This window comes from Furipterus horrens, unplaced genomic scaffold (assembly GCF_987537825.1).
Source record: "Furipterus horrens unplaced genomic scaffold, mFurHor1.1.pri manual_scaffold_4, whole genome shotgun sequence".
In the NCBI taxonomy this organism is placed as follows: domain Eukaryota; kingdom Metazoa; phylum Chordata; class Mammalia; order Chiroptera; family Furipteridae; genus Furipterus; species Furipterus horrens.
Window position 1 is genome coordinate 124,222,020 of NW_028327174.1, and position 18,730 is coordinate 124,240,749.

Here is an 18,730-nt window from a genome sequence, read left to right on the forward strand (position 1 = left end):
ACAACCACTAGATGGCAAAATAAGAATAACACCAATTGTTGGAGAAGAAGTAAAGCAATTAGAACTTTCCAACATTGCTAATGGGAATGTAAAATGGTATTAAGACTTTGGAAAAGTTTAGCAGTTTCTTACAAAGTTACATACACCTCTTCCTATGACCCGGCCATCCAACTTCTAGTAATGTATGTATATCCAAGAGAAAGTAAAACCCATGTTTACAAAAGGACTGGTATATGAGTATTTGTAGCAGCTTTGCAATGCCAGAAACTGGAAATAACACAAATTTCCATCAACAGCAAAATGGATAAACAGGTTGTACGACATTCATATATACAATGCAACACTCCTCAGCAAAAACAAAACAATAAGGTGTTGATACACAAAACAAAATGGATGCATTTCTAAAACACTATGCTGAGCAAGACAGACACAAAAGAGTTCATACCATGTGATTCTCAATACAGAGTTCAAAAACAGGCAAAATGAATGTATACTGATAGAAATAACTGATTGTTTAGGGTAAGAGGGAAAGGGGCCCAGAGAGAACAGTATACACTTGTAAAAATTCAAATTGTACACATAAACTTGTGCATTTTACTGTATACAATCTATACTTTACTTTTTTAAAGGGATGAGGGAGGAAGGTTTGAGGTGGCCCCCCCAAATTTTAGATCCATGAAAATACTACAGAATATAAAATATTTTGTATAGATCTGTAGAGAGACGACAGAATTAACAAATATTTTTGTATAGAATATAATTAAGAATTATCTTGACCTAATTAAGTGCAGTATTAGATTGTGAATAGTAAATTACTGCAACTTTAAAAAATGAAAGAGCTCCAGAAAAGATAGTGTAGCAAATAAAGATTCTTTCAGATTACTAGAATAATATTTTTACCCTTTCTCAGCCTATAAAACACTAAAAAAATAAAAGACAGTTCCCTAACGCCCTAAAATTTTCACAAAGGAAATTTCACAAAAATAGGATTTATCATTGAATGGAAATTTCATCTGCCATTCTTTATAGTCTATCAAACACGTTATTTAAAAAGTACTCTGGATTGAGAACAAGGAGAAAACTGACTGTTAATAATACCATGTCATATACCTCCAACTAAGAATTGCTTCAACTCCCATAAATGTAGCAGAATAATCTGGAGCTCTTCTCACACCTCTCCTCATTATCTTAAAAAATAGTAATCTACTAATGATCCAACTCTCACACTAGCTAGAACACCACTGCGCAGAACTTTCTGTGATGATGGAAATGTTCATTATCTGCTAACATGGTTAGTGGTTACTATAATGAACAGCAGAGAGGAAGTCAGTCCATCGGTTTCTAATTTAGAACCTCTGACAAGAAACAAAAGGCCTGCAACTGTCAGAAAAACAAAAGCAAGGGAGCTGTGGCTTTCCTTCTGCTTTTAGAGTCTTTGGTTCCAAGAGTCTTGATCCTAACATCCAACTCTGATTTTTTCAGCTTCTTGAAGAGAATGAGAACACCTGTAGTCAGAAACACACCTTGCCTAGTACAGTGCCTAGGACCCAACAGGCGCTCGGTAGTTGTCTGCTTAATAAGCAAATGAACAAATAAATGGAGGAAGGGCAAACGAGGCTAGAGGAAAAGGAAATTTTCATTTCCCGAGTACATCCTAGTCTAGTCACTTTACACATATTATCTCAGTTATTTTTCACTTATTCTTATGGTACAGGTTTCATTGCCCTCATTTTACAGATGAGAGAGCCAGTGCCAAGGAAGATTACGTACCTTGCGCAGGGTCACTCAGCTGTGACAACCGGGTAAAACAAAGCTTTGAACTAATAAAATCAATGTATCCTGAATCAATTCACATATAGGAGCGTATATACCAGTAATTGCCCTACAGCATTAAAACAAAAAAAGCCCCAAATTCTCATTATTATATCACAGTGTGGCTTCAAGGAAAGCCTATGAAAAAATAATTAAATGAGCCCTGGCTGGTAGGGCTCATGTACTGAGCGCTGGTCTGCAGACCAAAAGGTTGCCAGTTCAATCCCAAACATGCCTGGGTTACAAGCCAGGTCCCTCTGGGTGAGGGCGTGAGAGAGGCCACTGGTTGGTTCTCTTATACACTCATGTTTCTCTCCCTCTCTTTCTCCTTCCTCCTCTCTCTAAAAACATATAAAATAAAATATTTTTTAAAAAGAAAAAAAATAATTAAATGGCTCAGATAAGTAACTTCCAAAACTGCTTGTTTTATATGATATAGCCTTCAAGATTCAATATTTCATTTTTCAAAAGGAAAGATGGGGGGCGGGGGAAACACTACAACCCGTATGGTGTAACGATTTGCTTTATTTGAGCATTTCCAGGATCAATTCCCTCCAAAGCTTTGCTTCCTTGGGGGGCTGGGGGGTTTGGGGGCCGAGATACCCAAGAAGAAACACTCTGGGTGATCCAGAAGAAAGCAGGAAGTAGCACAACTTTGTTGGGATGTTCACTGAGAGCCCTCTATCACCAGAGCCAGAAAGCCTTAGTCAGCAGTGGCACACACTATCTTTACTTACAGGTCATTTTTTTAACAAGACAGATTTTCACAGCAGTAATATTTAGCTCCCTGCAGCAGCCCTACATGAAACTGTAAGTCCAAGGATTTTAAGAAAAATTTGCTTATACAGTACTTTGAGGAGAAAAAGGCTCTTGGCTAGGTTTAACGTAATTTTAAGTTAGTCGTCTTTTAAATTTGAAATTTGATTTTTTTATAACAAAGCAATACTTAGCTTGTGACTATGGAGCAGCTTTATATTTTACAGTTATCTGAATAGTTACAATTGAAAAACACGCCTGAAAGCAGAAAGTATAATCTTTCTATTGAAAAAAAAAAGTCACAAAGTACTAAAAATTCTGTTAAAAATTACTCCTGGTGAAGTTTATTTTATTTTATTTTATTTTTGTTTAAGTTAAATCAATATGTGCAAGCACTCTGTGCTTAACTACACATCCTAAATAACTCCAATTTCAAATAATCTGTTCCACTCCTGGAAGTAACCTTTACAACATTTGTCAGATGCACTTATTTGCTTAGGATACAGCAAAACATTCTCTGAAATCTGGATTCTTGATCTCCAGGAGCCTAATATATTCCAGGAAGGAACACCTACACAGATAGCAATATTAAGATTAGTATGCAAATAGAAATAGATGTGAAACTGAGTTTTCTAAAACTATAAGGTATTTTTTGTGATCAAAGACAGCGTAACAATTTACCATCATAACCATTTTTAAGTGTACACTACCTGTGTTAACTACACGCTCATGTTATGCAACGCCTCTCTCAAACTTTTTCATCTTGAAAAACTGAAACTCTATACCCAGTGAACAGCAACCCCCTTGTCCTCCTCGCTCCAGAATGGCAACCACCACTTACATTCTGGTTCGAAGAGTTTGACTACTTTAGATACCTTACAGGTGGAATCATACAGTATTTGTCTTTTTATGATTGAGTTATTTCACTAAGCATAATGTCCTCAAGGTTCATTCATGTTGTAGAATGTGAGAGAATTACCATTTTTCTTTAAGGCTGAAGTAACAGTCCTGTGTATGTTTATACCACATGTTCCTTATACAATCATCTCTTAATGGACATTCAGGTTGCTTCCAGCTCTTGGCTACTGTGGAAAATGCTGCGGTGAGCATGGGTTTGCAATGCTCTCTTTGAGATTCTGTTTTCAATTTTTTGGACATATATACCCAGAAGTGGGATTGCTGGATCATATGGTAGCTCTAGTTTTAATTTTTAAAGAAATCTCCATGCTGTTTTCCATAGTAGCAGCACCATTTTATATTCCCTTCAGCAGGGCACAAGGGTTCCAATTTTTCCACATTCTTGCCAACACTTGTTATATGGGCTTTGTAAGAGGGGTAGTGGTCATCCTGCCAGGTGTGAGGTGATATCTTATCATGGTTGTGATCTGCACTTCCCTAGTAATTATTGATGCCGAATATTTTTCATATGCTTATGTGGAATAATAAAAAAATACATATATTGGTCTCTGCCCCAGAGCTCCTAAAACCCTAAGTGATAAGAACAGTTGGAGTAACTTTTGTTCTAATTTTAGGTCTTTGACCCCAGCTCCTGACACAGGATACTAAATTCCTTGGACTTTCCTGGGTAATAGGAGCATCTTTTGTTCTAATGAGGTGACTGGGTAGGCTCCTGGGTAGGAACTGTCACCAGAAAGACCAAGCCATACTACAAGCTGGAATTTTCAGCCCCACCCAAATTCTCTAGAGGAGAGAGAATGGAAATGGAGCTGAAATTGACTGTGCCTCTGTGAGGAAGGCTCCATAAATCCTGATAATATGGGAGCTTCCAAATTGGTGAACACATGGAGGTGCTGGGAAAGCGGGGTGCATGAAAAAAGAGTGCATGAAAGCTCCATGGCCCATCCCATATACTTTGACCTTCTCATCCCTTCCATCTGAATAACCATCTGTATCCTATTCATATACTTTTAATAAACTGGTAAATGTAAGTAAACAGTTTTCCTAAGTTCTGTGAGCCATTCTAGCAAATAAATTAAACCAGAAAGAGGAGTTATGGGGACCTCTGACTTACAGCTAACAGGTCCGAAGCACAGGAGGGGATGGTGGTCTTATGGGACAGAGCCATTAACCTGTGGGATCTGATGCTACCTCCAGGCAGTGTCAAATCAAGTCAAGCAATAACTGTGTATTGTAACAGTTGAGTACTGGAAATAGTGAGAGAAATACTATGTAAAGTATATGACTGTCTAACCATTAAACTGTACAACTAAAACCAATACAAAATAAAATTAAAAAAAGAAGTTAGACTTCCGGTCAAGATGGAGGCGTAAGGAAACACGCCTTGCCTTCTTGCACAACTAGACTACAAAACAGATATCACACAGAAACATCAGAAAATCAAGCTGTATGGAAGTCCAAGAACCAAGGATTAGAAGAAGCCACATTATCCAGGTGAGTTGCAGGAGTGGAGACACGGAGACACGCAGAGAGGCGGAATGAGCAGTCCCACATCCACATGTGGTGGATAAAAATTGGGAAAAATACCTTGGGAGCGAGGGAACCCAGCCCCAGTTCAGGTTCCAGTGCCAGGAAAATAAGTCCCCATAACTTCTGGCAGCAAAAACCAGTGAGGATTTGGGTGGCAGAAAAAACTGCAGGATTTTCAGGAGACTCCTCTAATAGGGCCTGCAATGCAAAAGACTTGGGAATTGCACAGACACACTCCCTCTGGGATTCAGCATTGGGTAACAGCTGGAAGAGCACCAATGGCATACAGGGAGAGATTAAGGTGGCTGGCATTGGGAAGAGTGCTGGGAGGTGGCTTCCTCCCAGGTAGAACTCCAGAGGTCAGGCAGTGGCATTGTACCCTCTCCCAGCCCTCCGCTACACAGAAGCCTTGGAGCAGTGACACACGCTGCCTGTTCTAGCAATTACCTAAGGCTCCATCCATACAACTTACAGGTGCACTTTTCTACAATAGGCCACACTACTAAGGCAGGAAGTTGAAGCAGCTCTACCTAATGCAGAAACAAAGAGAGGGAGGCTGCCAAAATGAGGAAACAGAGAAATATGGCCCAGACTTCCAGCCAAGATGGAGGCGAAGGTTGACCTGCTTTGCCTCCCTCTACAACCATAAGAAGGAATAGAGCTACCTCAAAACTAAAAACAACCAGAACTACCAGAAAGTCGAATGTATGGAAGTCCAACAAATAAAGATATAAAGAAATAATACTCATCCAGACAGGTAGGAGGGCCGGAGCTGGGGTGGAGACGATGCACTGTGATAGTGGCAAGGCAGTGGCTGTGGCTGAATGGCAGAAAGCACGGTCACATGTTATAAAAGTTGAGAGGGACACCTGAGGAGCGATCCCAGCCCCAGACCAGACTGTGCACCTCACGGTTCCAGTGCTGGAGAAAATAAAGCCTCATTACTTCTGACTGTGAAAATAAGTGGGGGCTGGGGAGGCAAAAGAAACTGCCAGTCTCTCAGCAGAATCCATTTGTTTAGAGGACCCCCATGGCCCTAGAAGGTCTGCAGACCCACCTGCCCTGGGAAGCACAACCAGGGCAACAGTTAGAAGGGCGCCAGTCCCATACAGGAAGTGGGAGAAGTGCCTGGAAAAGGGGCGAGTGCCGAGCAAGAGGCATTGTTCCCTCTCAGACCCCTCCCCTACATATAGCGCCACAATGTGGTGAAATAGGTTGCCCTGCACTGCACACCTAATGCTCCTCCCCTTACAGCATGACAGGTGTGACAGCTCTAAGACACCAAGGCAAACACAGGAAGCTGTCAAGTTGAGACATAGAAGTATGGCCCAAAAGAGGGAGAAGATAAAGGTTCCAGTGGGGGAATTAAGCAAAGAGGAAACAGCCAACCTAACTTATGAAGAGTTCAAAACACTGGTGATAATGATGCTCACAGACTCGACAGACATGCTTGAGTATGGCAAATACATAAGGGAAGAAGTGAAAGCTATACTAAGTGAAACGAAGGAAAACCCACATGAAACCAATAGTGAAGGGAAGGAAGCCAGGGTTCAAATCAATGATATGGAACATTAGGAAGAAATAAACAGTGAACCAGTACAGAATGAAAAAACAAGAACTCAAAAAAATGAGGACAGGCTTAGGAAACTCTGGGACAACTTTAAACGTGCCAACATCCAAACCATAGGGGTGCCAGAAGAAGAAGAGCAAGAAAGTGAAAACTAATATGAAAAGATAATGAGGAAAACTTCCCTAATTTGGTGAAGGAAATAGACACACAAGTCCAGGAAGCACAGAGAGTCCCAAACAAGCTAGACCCAAAGAGGATCACACCAAGACACATCATCATTAAAATGCCAAAGGTTCAAGATAAAGGGAGAATCTTAAAAGCAGCAAGAGAAAAGCAGAGAGTTACCTACAAAGAAAGGGGTGCCTATAAAACTATCAGCTGATTTCTCAAAAGAAACTTTGCAGGTAAGAAAGGACTGGCAAGAAGTATTCAATGTGATGAAAAGCAAGGATCTACAACCAAGACTACTCTATCCAGCAAAGCTATCATTCAGAATGGAAGGGCAGATAAAGTGCTTCCCAGACAAGGTAAAGCTAAAGGAATTCATCATCACCAAGCCATTATTATATGAAATGTTAAAGGGACTTTAGAAGGAGAAGATCAAAACTATGAACATTAAAATGACAACAAACTCACAACTATTAACAGAATCTAAAAAATAAAAACAAAAACAAACTATAAACAAATAACCAGAACAGGAACAGAATCATAGGTATGGAGATCATTTGAGGGTTATCAATTGGGAGGGGAAAGGTGAAGAATGGGGGAAAAGGTGCAGGGATTAAGAAGTAAAAAATGGTAGCTTCAGAATAGACAGCGGGAAGTTAAGAACAGTATGGGAAGTGGAGTAGCCAAAGTACTCATATGCATGACCCATGGACATGAACTAAGGGGGGGATTGCTGGAGGTAACCCCGTTACTGGGTGGAGGGAGCAAAGGGAGGTAAACTGGGACAACTCTAATAGCAAAATCAATAAAATATATATTTTTAAAATGAGTTAAATTGTAGGACCGCAGAGGAGAGACTGTTCCATGATGTGACTGCTGACTGACACTGCCTGCCCGCTGCAGGTCACTCATGCCGGACCCAGCTAGATCTGGGCCAAAAGAGAGACTGTTACCCACACCCCTCAGAGGCTGTCTACCCTTGCCCTGTGCCCCAGGTGTGCTGGTTCCTAGAACAGGTCCTTGTCCTCCTCTGAGCATCTGTAAGGTGTTTTCCCCTCATCTGGGGCATGACATGACCCAAAACCCCTAATCCATGCTGCCCTGTCCCAGACAACCCCTTGGTGCCTGGTGTGATATCACCTGGTATGTAAGTCCCCTTAATAACCTCTCGACGTAATGCTGGAGTTGTCAGCCTCTCTCTTTAGTCTGTCAACCCTGGAAGTATTCCCCAAAGACACTCAGCTGGTGTCACATAATTTCTTGGTGTGGGAAAACACTCACACATTTGGTGACCAGAAGTGTCAAAAATGAGGTATTCTGTGTGACAATAAAGTAGACACACAGGAGGGAAGACGGGGCGTGGGGGGCTTTTTCTAATACAGATTGTTGCGCATTTGTATATCATCTTTGGAGAAATGTGCTTTGCCCATGTTTTAATTGGATTGTTTTTGTTGTTGAATTGTAGTTCTCTATACAGTATCCTCTCACTTATAGGAGGTATTACATTCTAGACCACCCCCCCACTCCCCACGGTAGGTGAAAATCTGTGAAGTAGGAACCCTACATTTATTTTAGTATTTATATCTATTTTAAGGCTTTATAAACGCTTCCCACACACTTATAAACCTTTCCCACTCCCTTATTAACCTTTTCCACACTTTTATAAACACTACTCATGTTCTTAAACATATTCTACACTCTTAAACCTACATAACTTTAACAACATATGTATACAGTACCACAAAATCCTGCGATATAGCGAAAAATCTGCGATAATTAAATATAATATTTTTTAAAATCCCGCGATACAGTGAGGCCGTGATAAGTGAACCGCAATATAGAGAGGGACTACTGCATTTGGATATTTAACCCTTATATTAATTCATGTAACATATCATTCACAAATACTTTCCCCATTCTGTAGTTTGCCTTTTCACTCTGAATTGTGTACTTTGATGCACAGATATCTTTAAGTCTGATATATTCCCATTTGTCTATTTTTGCTTTTTTTGCCTGTGCTTTGGGTGCCAAATCCAATAAATCATTGCCAAACCCAATGTCATGAAGCTTTTTTTTTTTTCCCTAGGAGTTTTGTAGTTTCAAGTCTTACATTTAGGTCTTTAATCTACTTCAAGTTAATTTTGTGTATGATGTAAGATAGGAGTCCAACTTCATTCTCCTGCATGTGGATACACAGTTTTCCCAACAGCATGAGTTGAAGAGACTCTCTCTATTGTGTAACCCTCAGCACCTCTGTCAAAGATCATTTGACTATATACATACGGGCTTACTTTGGGGCTCTATTATGTTCCATCCATCTATGTCTGTCTTTATGCCCATACCATACTGTTTTGATTACTACAGTGCTGTATTTTTTAAAAATTTATTTTAGAGAGAGAGGAAGGGAGGAAGAAAGAGGGAGAGAAATATCGATATGAGTGGGAAATATCAATCGGCTACCCCTTGAATGCACTTGGACCAAGGACCAGGCCCGCAACCAAGCCATGTGCCCTGACCAGGAATCAAACTGGCGGCCTCTGGCTTTGCAGAATGACGACACTCGACCAACTGAGCCATACCGGTCAGGGCCAACTTTTTTTTTTTTAAGGTCTAAATGGCTCTCTCTCTGCTCTACACCTGAAACTAAACAACACAAAATACTAAATTTAAAAATAAATAAGTAAATAAACTTCCTCTGCCAGCACCCTAACTTGACCTGTTGTGGGTCCCTTGAGGTTCGTGTCCCTCCTCCAGGACCTGTAAGTGATAAACTTATCTATTTCTAAAAAAGGAAGTCTAAAAAAGGAGTTAGCACTACCAGATATTAAACTGTATTAAAAGACCTCTATTACAGGACGTCCGTTAATCCTCGGCGCACTACCTGCTGCGGGCAGTGCAGTTTTATTTTTCTCCGCTTCTGGAGTCTCTGCTGTGACCATGTTGTGTCAGGTCCTCAGTCAGGCCAAGAAGCATCCCAGCTTGATCCCCCTCTTTGTATTTATTGGAGCCGGAGGTACTGGGGCATGCTGTATGTCACGCGCCTGGCATTGTTCAATCCAGATGTCTGTTGGGACGGAAAGAATAACCCAGAACCCTACAACAAGCTGGGTCCCAATGAGCAATACAAGTTCTACCCAGTGAATGTAGATTACAGCAAACTGAAGAAAGAAGGTCCAGACTTCTAAATGAAATGTTTCACTATAAAGCTGCTTAGAATGAAGGTCTTCCAGAAGCCATGCGCACAATTTTCCACATAACCAGGAAATATTTCCCCTTCTAATGCATGAAATCATGTTTGTCTATTTGTTAGGGTTTACACTGATTAATAAATGCTTGAAACTTGGGGGGGAAAAAAAGACCTCTATTACAAATCAGAATGTTCCTGGCACCTAATAGACATATATACAATAGAACAGGAGTTATGAAATAGACCCAGACACATACAAGAATGTAATACACAATAAAGATGATAAAGATGTTGAGTAAATAAATGGTATTAGGTAGCCATCTGAAAAAACAAATAAAAGTGGCTCCATGATCTTACAACAGAATAAATTTCAAATAAAGAAAATATTTAAATGTAAGAAAATAGAACTATAAAAGACACAAGAAAACACAGATAACCAAGATAGAGAGTATCAGGGACCAGATAACCTAGCAGACTCTGAGTTGAAGAGCTGGAACTGAGTCCAGGGAAACCAAGGCAGCAAGAGTTCATAGGACATGGCAGGAAGCTGCAAAGAGAGAACCCCAGATTTGCAAAAAGTCCCAAATATTTAACAGAGTACAGAACATGCATGTGAGGAAATTAATAGAAGCCCAGGAAAGACTCATCTGAAAGGATTAGAGCAAACAGCGTTAGGCATTCACACAAGGCTTTGGGAAAGTAAGTATCCTCCTGGGCCATTATATAAAAACTCAAGTCCCAGGGCTCTGGATTACTCTTGCCTCAATAATAGACTGAGCACTGACCCAGGCCCACCTAACAAACCATAAAAGCAAGACTGGAAAGTTTGAAACTGTTCCCAAGTAAGTTAACTGCATTCCTGAACAAAGCTCAAGAAGATTTATAAAAATACAAAAATATCCAGCATCCACTAAGGTAAAATTCAGCGTCCAATTAGATTGCCAGACATTCAAGGAAGCAGAAAAGCAGGACCCATAATTAAGAGAATAACCAACCAATCAAAATAGACCTAGAACCTATGCACAAGTTAGAATTAGCAGAGAAAGACATGAAAAGTTATTATAACTGTATTCAAATTTCAGTAAGTAGATGAAAATATATATCCACACAAAAACTTGTGTATATGTGTCCATAGCAGCACTATTCATAATAGCCTAAAAGTGGAAACAACCCAAATGTCCATCAACTAATGAACATAAACAAAATGTAATACAGTCATACAATGGTGTTTTATTCAGTCATAAAAAGGAATGAAGTACTGATACATGCTACAACATGAGCCTCACAAACATGCTGAGTGAAATAAACCAGTTGCAAAAGATCATTAATACATAATCCAACTTTGATGAAATGTCCAAAATAGGAAATACATAGTGACAGAAGATTAGTGCTTTCCTAGAGCTGGGATGGAGGAGAAGTTAAAGGGAATGGGAGGGACTGCTATTAGGTACAAGGCTTCTTTCTGGGATAATAAAAATGTTCTAAAATTAGATTATGGTGATAGTTATACAACCCTGTAAATAGACTATGTACCCCCCCATACTATTTTTAAAATATTTAAAATTTAAATATTTAATATAAAGTATACTATTACTCCAAAAAACCAACAATGAAATGTACACTTTAAATAGGTAGGTCCTATGGTATATAAATTATATCTCAATAGGGTCATTACTTTTAAAATTGAGTTTCAAAAGTAGAAATACAAATTTTAAAAGGCCCAAATCAAGCTTTTCTGAAGATGAAACTACAATCTATGAGATGAAAAGTACATTGATGGGATTAATGACAGATAAGAAAATAAAATAAAAGATTAGTGAACTTGAAGGTATAGCAGTGAACCTCTCCAAATGAAACAGAGCAAGAGAAAGAAAAAAAAATCTAAAAATTGAAAAGAGCATCTGTGAACTGTGGGATAGCATAAAATGGCCTAATACAAAGAAGTAATTATATATTACAGAAGGGGGCAGACAGAATAATTGTTGAAAATTTCTAAACTGATGAACACTATAAGCCCACAGATCCAAGTTCAATGAATCCTAAGCACAAGAAACATGAGGAAAACTGCATCATAATCAAATTGCTGAAAACCAGTGATAAAAAGGAAATCTGAAAATCAGCCAGAGGAAAAAGTCCATACTACATACAGAAGCGGAGATAAGCATATCAGATTTCTTACTGGAACCAATGAAAATGATAAGACATTATTAACAATATCTTGAAATAAAAAAGAAAAGTGCCAAACTCGAATTCTATACTAAGCAAAAATCTTTCAAAAACAAAGGCATAATGAAGACATTTTTGGACATTCAAAGGTGAAAAGAATTCATCACTAGCAGACCTGCACTGTATGAAAAGTGAAAAGAAAAATCATTTAGGAAGAAGGAAATGATACCAGTTAGAAATTTGGATCTATACAAAGGTATTAAGGACACTAAAAATAGTATCTACATGGAAAGATTATTGTTAACAACAGTGTATTGTGGGGTTTAAAATATACATATAAGTAAAATGCCCAAGAACAACAGTATAAAGGCCAGGACAAGGAGAAATGGAAGAAAACACTTGAGAATTCCTTAATAACTTCTGTTGAGTCCAACTATGACCTAAAATCCAGATGCCAAAAGTGCAAAAATTAGCAGGCTCAGGTATAAACTTTGCATGAAAAATACACATAACCACCACGACTGTAAGAAAATCAAGGCAATGACAAATAGAAAACATTTGTAAATCCTAACAGATAATAATTTCCCTAACATTTAAAGAACCTAATGCATATAAATTGGAAGCACCCAGTAGCCAAATAGAAAAATGGTCAAAAGACTTGTATAAAAGGTTTTCGGAAACTCAATCTTTGCTCTTAAGAGAAATATAAATGAAAATGACATTGAGACTATAATCTTCCACTGGCCAGACTGGCAAAAACCCAAAAGTTTGGTAACCCCCCTGTGTTGGTGAAGTTATAGTCCTCTCATACATTGCTAGTGAGATTGTAAATGGGTATAACATCTATCAAAATTATAAATATATATACCTCTAACTCAGCAATTCACTTTTGAAAGCCATGCCTGTTACATATCTGGACATATGAAATGGCATATGTAACAGGTATTCGATACAGCATTATTTTTTATAGCTAAAGACTGAAAACAATCCAAATGAGTATCAATAAGGGCTTGATTAAAGCTGCCATGTACATTATGAAGTGAAATTCTATGCAGTGACCAAAGAATGAAAAACTCTTGTAAAATAAAATGGAAAGATCTTCAAGATATATTATATTCCATCAATTTAACATGTGAAGTTTTCATATTTGAATGTCTCTGAAGTTATGCTGTATCTTAAAATTTCTGACTTACAGTTATAATTGGCAGCATGTTTCCCTTCTTTGTAGTTACTATACAGGGAGAGGCAAAAGTAGGTTTACAGTTTGAGTTCGCAAAACACAAGGCTTATTCTTGCACTATTATTTATTAATTATTGTATTATTTTCCATATGAACAACTGTAAACCTACTTTTGCCTCAGCCTGTATTCTATCATATTTTAGAATCAATGAAATATGGTATCATCTGAGAACAGCAAGGTGCAGAACCATGTGTAGAATACACTATCTTTTAGTTCAAAAAGAATCTATTAAATGTAATGAAGTATCCTGGTACGTGAAAAAAAAGGTATTCATGGAGAAATCCAAATAAAGTCTGGAATTTAGTTAATAGTTCACATCGAAGTTGGCTTCTTAGTTTTAACAAATGTACTACAGTAATGTAAGTAAGAGAACATCAGGGAAAATGGCTAAGGGGTATACAGGAGTGCTCTGTATGATCTTTGTACCTTTTCTGTAAATCTTAAATTATTCCAAAATAAAAGTTGGTTAAAATAATAACTTAAAAGAATGTTTTATGCAAATGAATTTTTAAATACTCGAGGCAAACACAAAAAACTAAAACCTGTGAGTAATAGCAGGGTGGGAAGAACTAGATAGTTACGGGCATGGAAGGGCCGGCAGAAGACTGTTTACCTTACACTCGTCTCAGGACCATGTGAATATATTTACTTATCCAAAGTATCAAGTTAAAAAATTATAAAAAGGTACAATGGAATAATATGCATCCACTGAGATATAAAGGGTGGGGCAAAAGTAGCTTTACAGTTGTGAGTATGTGAAACGCAATAGTTTATTCTTTTACTATTATTTAGTAATTATTGTATTATTTTCCATACAACTATTAACCTACTTTTGCCCATTGCTGTGTATTTGAACACATACTTATGACAAGGAAAGATTCCACTGTAGCATGAGGTGGAAAAAAGCAATGATAATTGTATTTATAGTATTTATCTTGTGAATGTAAAAACAGCATAGAGGTATCTATGTACGTATATAAATATGCAGTGAGCAATCCAGAAGTCTACCATAGTCATTAAAGCTGCTCACCAGCCCTGGCTGGTGTGGCTCAATGGATTGAGTACCAGCCTACGAAACAAAGGGTTCCAGGTTCGATTCCCTGTCAGGGCACATGCGTGGGTTGTGGGCATGCGAGAGGCAACCACACATCGGTGTTTCTCTCCCTCTCTTTCTCCTTCCTTCCCCCTCTCTAAAAATAAATAAATAAAATATTTTTTTTAAAAAAGCTGTTTACCCAAATATTTCTGACTCCCTAACAAACAAGCACATTTCAGTCCTTCTGTGGTTGGGCAGGACCCTGTGATTAATTCTGGCCAATGTGCTATGAGTGTAAATGACTATTTAATTGTTGATAGAAGACATTCCACAGGACCCTTTTTCCTCTGGCACAGGGTGCTATCAGCCTAGGTCCCCAAGCAATAGACAGAACCCCCTGCTGCCCACAGTGGATGTGAAACAGAAACAAGAATTAAGTCTTTGTTTTTAAGTTGCTGAGACAGAAGAGGGGGTGAGGAGGAGTTGGGGCTGTTATAAACAAGTCTAAACAGACTGATAGAGAAAACATCCTTGGTAGTAGAATAACTGATCTTTTTTCTTTTTACGTATATGTGTGTGTTTAAATAATGAGCACCTGTATCTGAGAAGCTTCATTTGGGGGTGAAGGTGAAACACAGGTCTCAGCATGAGCCTTAGCATCCAACAGATATTGACTACCCAAAAAGCTATTATCATCATATCTCAATGTAAAGCAGCTACAAAGCCTCATCCATTAGGATCCTCCAGCTCCCTTTGTTCCAATTCTGTGTCACGCAAACAATGTAAGAACAGTGAAAAAAAAGCAAGGTACCAAAACAGTGGGAATAATGCGTTGTAATTTGCTTGAGGATACAAACATACATATGTCTCATCTGTACACACATACAGAGTGTTGTTTGGTGGGGCATATTTCAATAACATAGAAAGCCTGATAAAGGGGCTTGCGTGGACCAACAATGAAAGTATGGGGATCCCAGAACCATGAATGCACCTCAGAAACATGGAACGTGATTAAAAGATTGGAAAGATCACCAGCACTATTTTTCAATTAAGTTCTAAAAGCTGCCCACTGATATTTAGGAAAATGAAGAAAAAATATTTCTAATGCTTTCAAAGTCAAGGCTTTTATTACTGCATCTTGATCCCATGTGAAAGCTTCAGCACTGTTAAATTCCAACTCTTACAAGAGCAGCAGTATGACATTTTCCCCCTCCACTAAGAATAGTAGACTAAATTATTCCCAAAGAAAAATGAAAAGGAACTGCAAGGCTTTGGTAAGATGAGGAAAGCATCCAAAAAGTAAGAAAACAAAACTTACACCACATACTGTGAACTGTGATTTCCTAACTTTGTATCTGTGACACTTCATACACACATATGGCACACAGATTATAAACTCTTGAGCCATTTAGTAAATATATTTATCTTGAAATGTCCCCCAGAGTACCTAATACTTGTTATATGGCCTTATTAGAAATAAATGACATAAGGTGGCTAACTTCACACGCAGACACAAACTCCATTTAGCTGGGGATGAGGAGTTCCTGGAAATGGAACTTGCACAGAATCAGCAAAGTCTCCATGGCAATCCAGTCCTGGCATTCTACACTGGCTATGGCTCAGCTGTTCCAGTCACTTCACATTCACTGAAGTCAGGATTGTCTCTGCCCCTACTTCTTCTAGATGCTAATCACTCAATTGTTTAATCAAATCTCCAAGCTACAGTGATGCTTATAAAGCTTTTCATAAAAATCAAAGAATTTCCAAACATCCTTAATTGCACAATGATCTTTACCTAGTTTCCTTACACAATTCCTTGCAAGGGCCTGACTGGTTCTAGCAAACTTACCCTGTCACCTGCATTCCTTTTCTCCCTTTTCTCAACATTTGCTATCAAGTGTCCCACCAGGACATGACAGAGAGACAATGACACACTCAACTTGGGATAATGTTGAGGGCTAACTAGATGAAAACTTACAATAAGAGCACTAAGAGCACACAGGAACAAATCAATACTGTAATTGACTGCAGAAGGCACTGTAAGAGCTCCCGGCCTAGCCCTCCTCTTTTTGGCACACTTTCCAATCGCACCAACATATCTTTCACGGCTTTCTCTGGCCTACAAAATCCATTTTGGCCACCCCCCCAGCACTTCAGAATAATCATTCACCCTTTACTGGTATGTAAATACCCCAGTCCCCTCGATCCTCATTTGTTCTCTGCTGGCTCCCTGATGTACCCTGTGGGGTTAACTCCAGTTACCACAGCAGTAACTTGCTTCAATGAGCCATCTTTAGCCTGCTTTTCCTGACCCTCTCATTTCCCAGCTCCTCTTTGAGAGCTTCCTAGTATCATCTCCCAAAGAAAGTACAGTTGACCCTTAAACAGCATGGGTTTGCACTGCGTGGGCACATTTACAAGAGTTTTTTTTTTTTTTTTTCAATAACTAGCTATAGTTTTTTCAATCTGTGGCTGGGAGTTCCTGGATGCAGGGCCCACCAGATGTACTGACCTATGGCATCTTATACAGGGGAATTGAGCATCCATGGAGATTGGTATCCAAGGGGGTTCTAAACCAATTCCCACAGATACCAGGGAGCAATTAAGCTTTGTGGAGTCAGGTTATACGTGATTTCTGACTGCATGGGATTGGGTACTGCAAGAGCCAACTGTGCTTGCATTGGAGCCCTTGACCTCAGTATGTTCTGGGAGAACCCCAAAAAAGACATTGACTGTAATTTTATATGTGCATACTTATTAGTAAATATTTTAAGACAATATAATAACAACAAAGCATAACTGCATGGGATTGTTATGTGGGGTGTGTAACAGGTACACACAAAATAGGCATTAAAAATTGCTCTTGGATAAAGGTGAGACTTGCCACCAAGATGGAGGCCTAGACTGACACGCTCTGTCTCCTTCCACAGCTAAGGACTACAACTACCGCAAAATCAGAAATAACCAGAAGTTCCAGAAAATAAAGCTACATGGAAGTTCAACATATGAAGTTATAAACAAGTGGTGCTCATCCAGACGGGTAGGAAGGGCAAAGCCGGGCGGAGAGGTCAAGCTCTGCTGGCAGCAGCAGCTGCGTGATGGGCAGCGGGACTGCAGTAGCACAGACGCCTGTATTTAAGGGGAGGCGAGGAGCACCTGGGGAGCATCCCCTGGCTGCAGACCAAACCTGTCAACTCGCAATTCCAATGCTGGAGAAGGCAGACCCCCATTGCCTTGACTGTGAGGGCTGGAGGTGGTGGGGACAGAGGAGGAGAGTGAACAGCAGAGAGTGAACAGCAGGAATCGATCTTGGACCCGTGCCCCCACACAAAACGCCACAGCGTGGTGAGAAGGGTGGTGACAAGGTTCACCTGGTAGTGGTGAGTGTGCGGGGCTCCGCCCCCTATAGCGTAGGAGGTGTGACAGCCCCATCCCATAAGCAAAGGTAAACACAAAATGGTCAGGATGGCACAGATCATGATAGAGATCCCGGTGACGCAGCTGACCAGACAGCAAATATCTAATCTAACGAAGAAGCAGATAGGAAATGTTTCTGAGGCACAGTTCAGAGCTTTGGTTATATGAATGCTTACAGACCTAACAACAAATCTTATACAAGACAGGGAAGGAATGAAGACTAGTCCTGCTGAAATGAACAAAAACACATACGAAACTAGTGGTGAGGGAAGGAAAACCAGGGATCAAATGAACAAATGGGAACATAAGGAAGGAACAAATAGTCAACCAGTGCAGAAAGAGGAAACGAAAATTGAGGAAAATGAGGAGAGGCTCAGAAACCTATGGGACAGCTTTAAGCGGGCCCACATCCAAATCATAGGGTTGCCAGAAGGTGAAGAAGAAGAACGAGAAATTGAAAAATTATGTGAAAAAATAATGAAGCAGAACTTCCCTAACTTGGGGAAGGAAATGGACTTACAGGTCCAGGAAGCACAGAGAGTTCCAAAAAAACTGGATCCAGGGAGAACCACACCAAGACACATTATAATCAAAATGTCAAAAATTAAGGATAAAGAGAGAATCTTAAAAGCAGCAAGGGAGAAGAGAATTACATACAAAGGCGTCCCAATAAGACTATCAGCTGATTTCTCAAAAGAAACTCTGCAGGCAAGGAGGGATTGGCAAGAAATATTTAAAGTAATGAAAAGCAAAAACCTACAGCCACGATTACCCTATCCAGCGGAGCTGTCATTCAGAATAGAAGGGCAGAGAAAGTGCTTCCAGGACAAAGTAAAACTGAAGGAGTTCATCATATCCAAACCACTGTTAGGAGAAAGAGGATCAAAGCTATGAACATTAAAATGAAAACTGTATCACAACAACCAATG

General features: G+C 39.4%; 1 protein-coding gene and 1 pseudogene across 1 annotated transcript in view; one reads left to right on the plus strand and one right to left on the minus strand.

The window, feature by feature from the left end:
• The window catches only part of CDC14B (cell division cycle 14B), a 99,511-nt gene that overhangs the window by 69,835 nt on the left and 10,946 nt on the right, over positions 1 to 18,730 (minus strand). The gene's annotated exons all lie outside the window — the stretch shown is intronic.
• Positions 9,692 to 10,034, plus strand: LOC150012804 (cytochrome c oxidase subunit FA4 pseudogene; annotated as a pseudogene).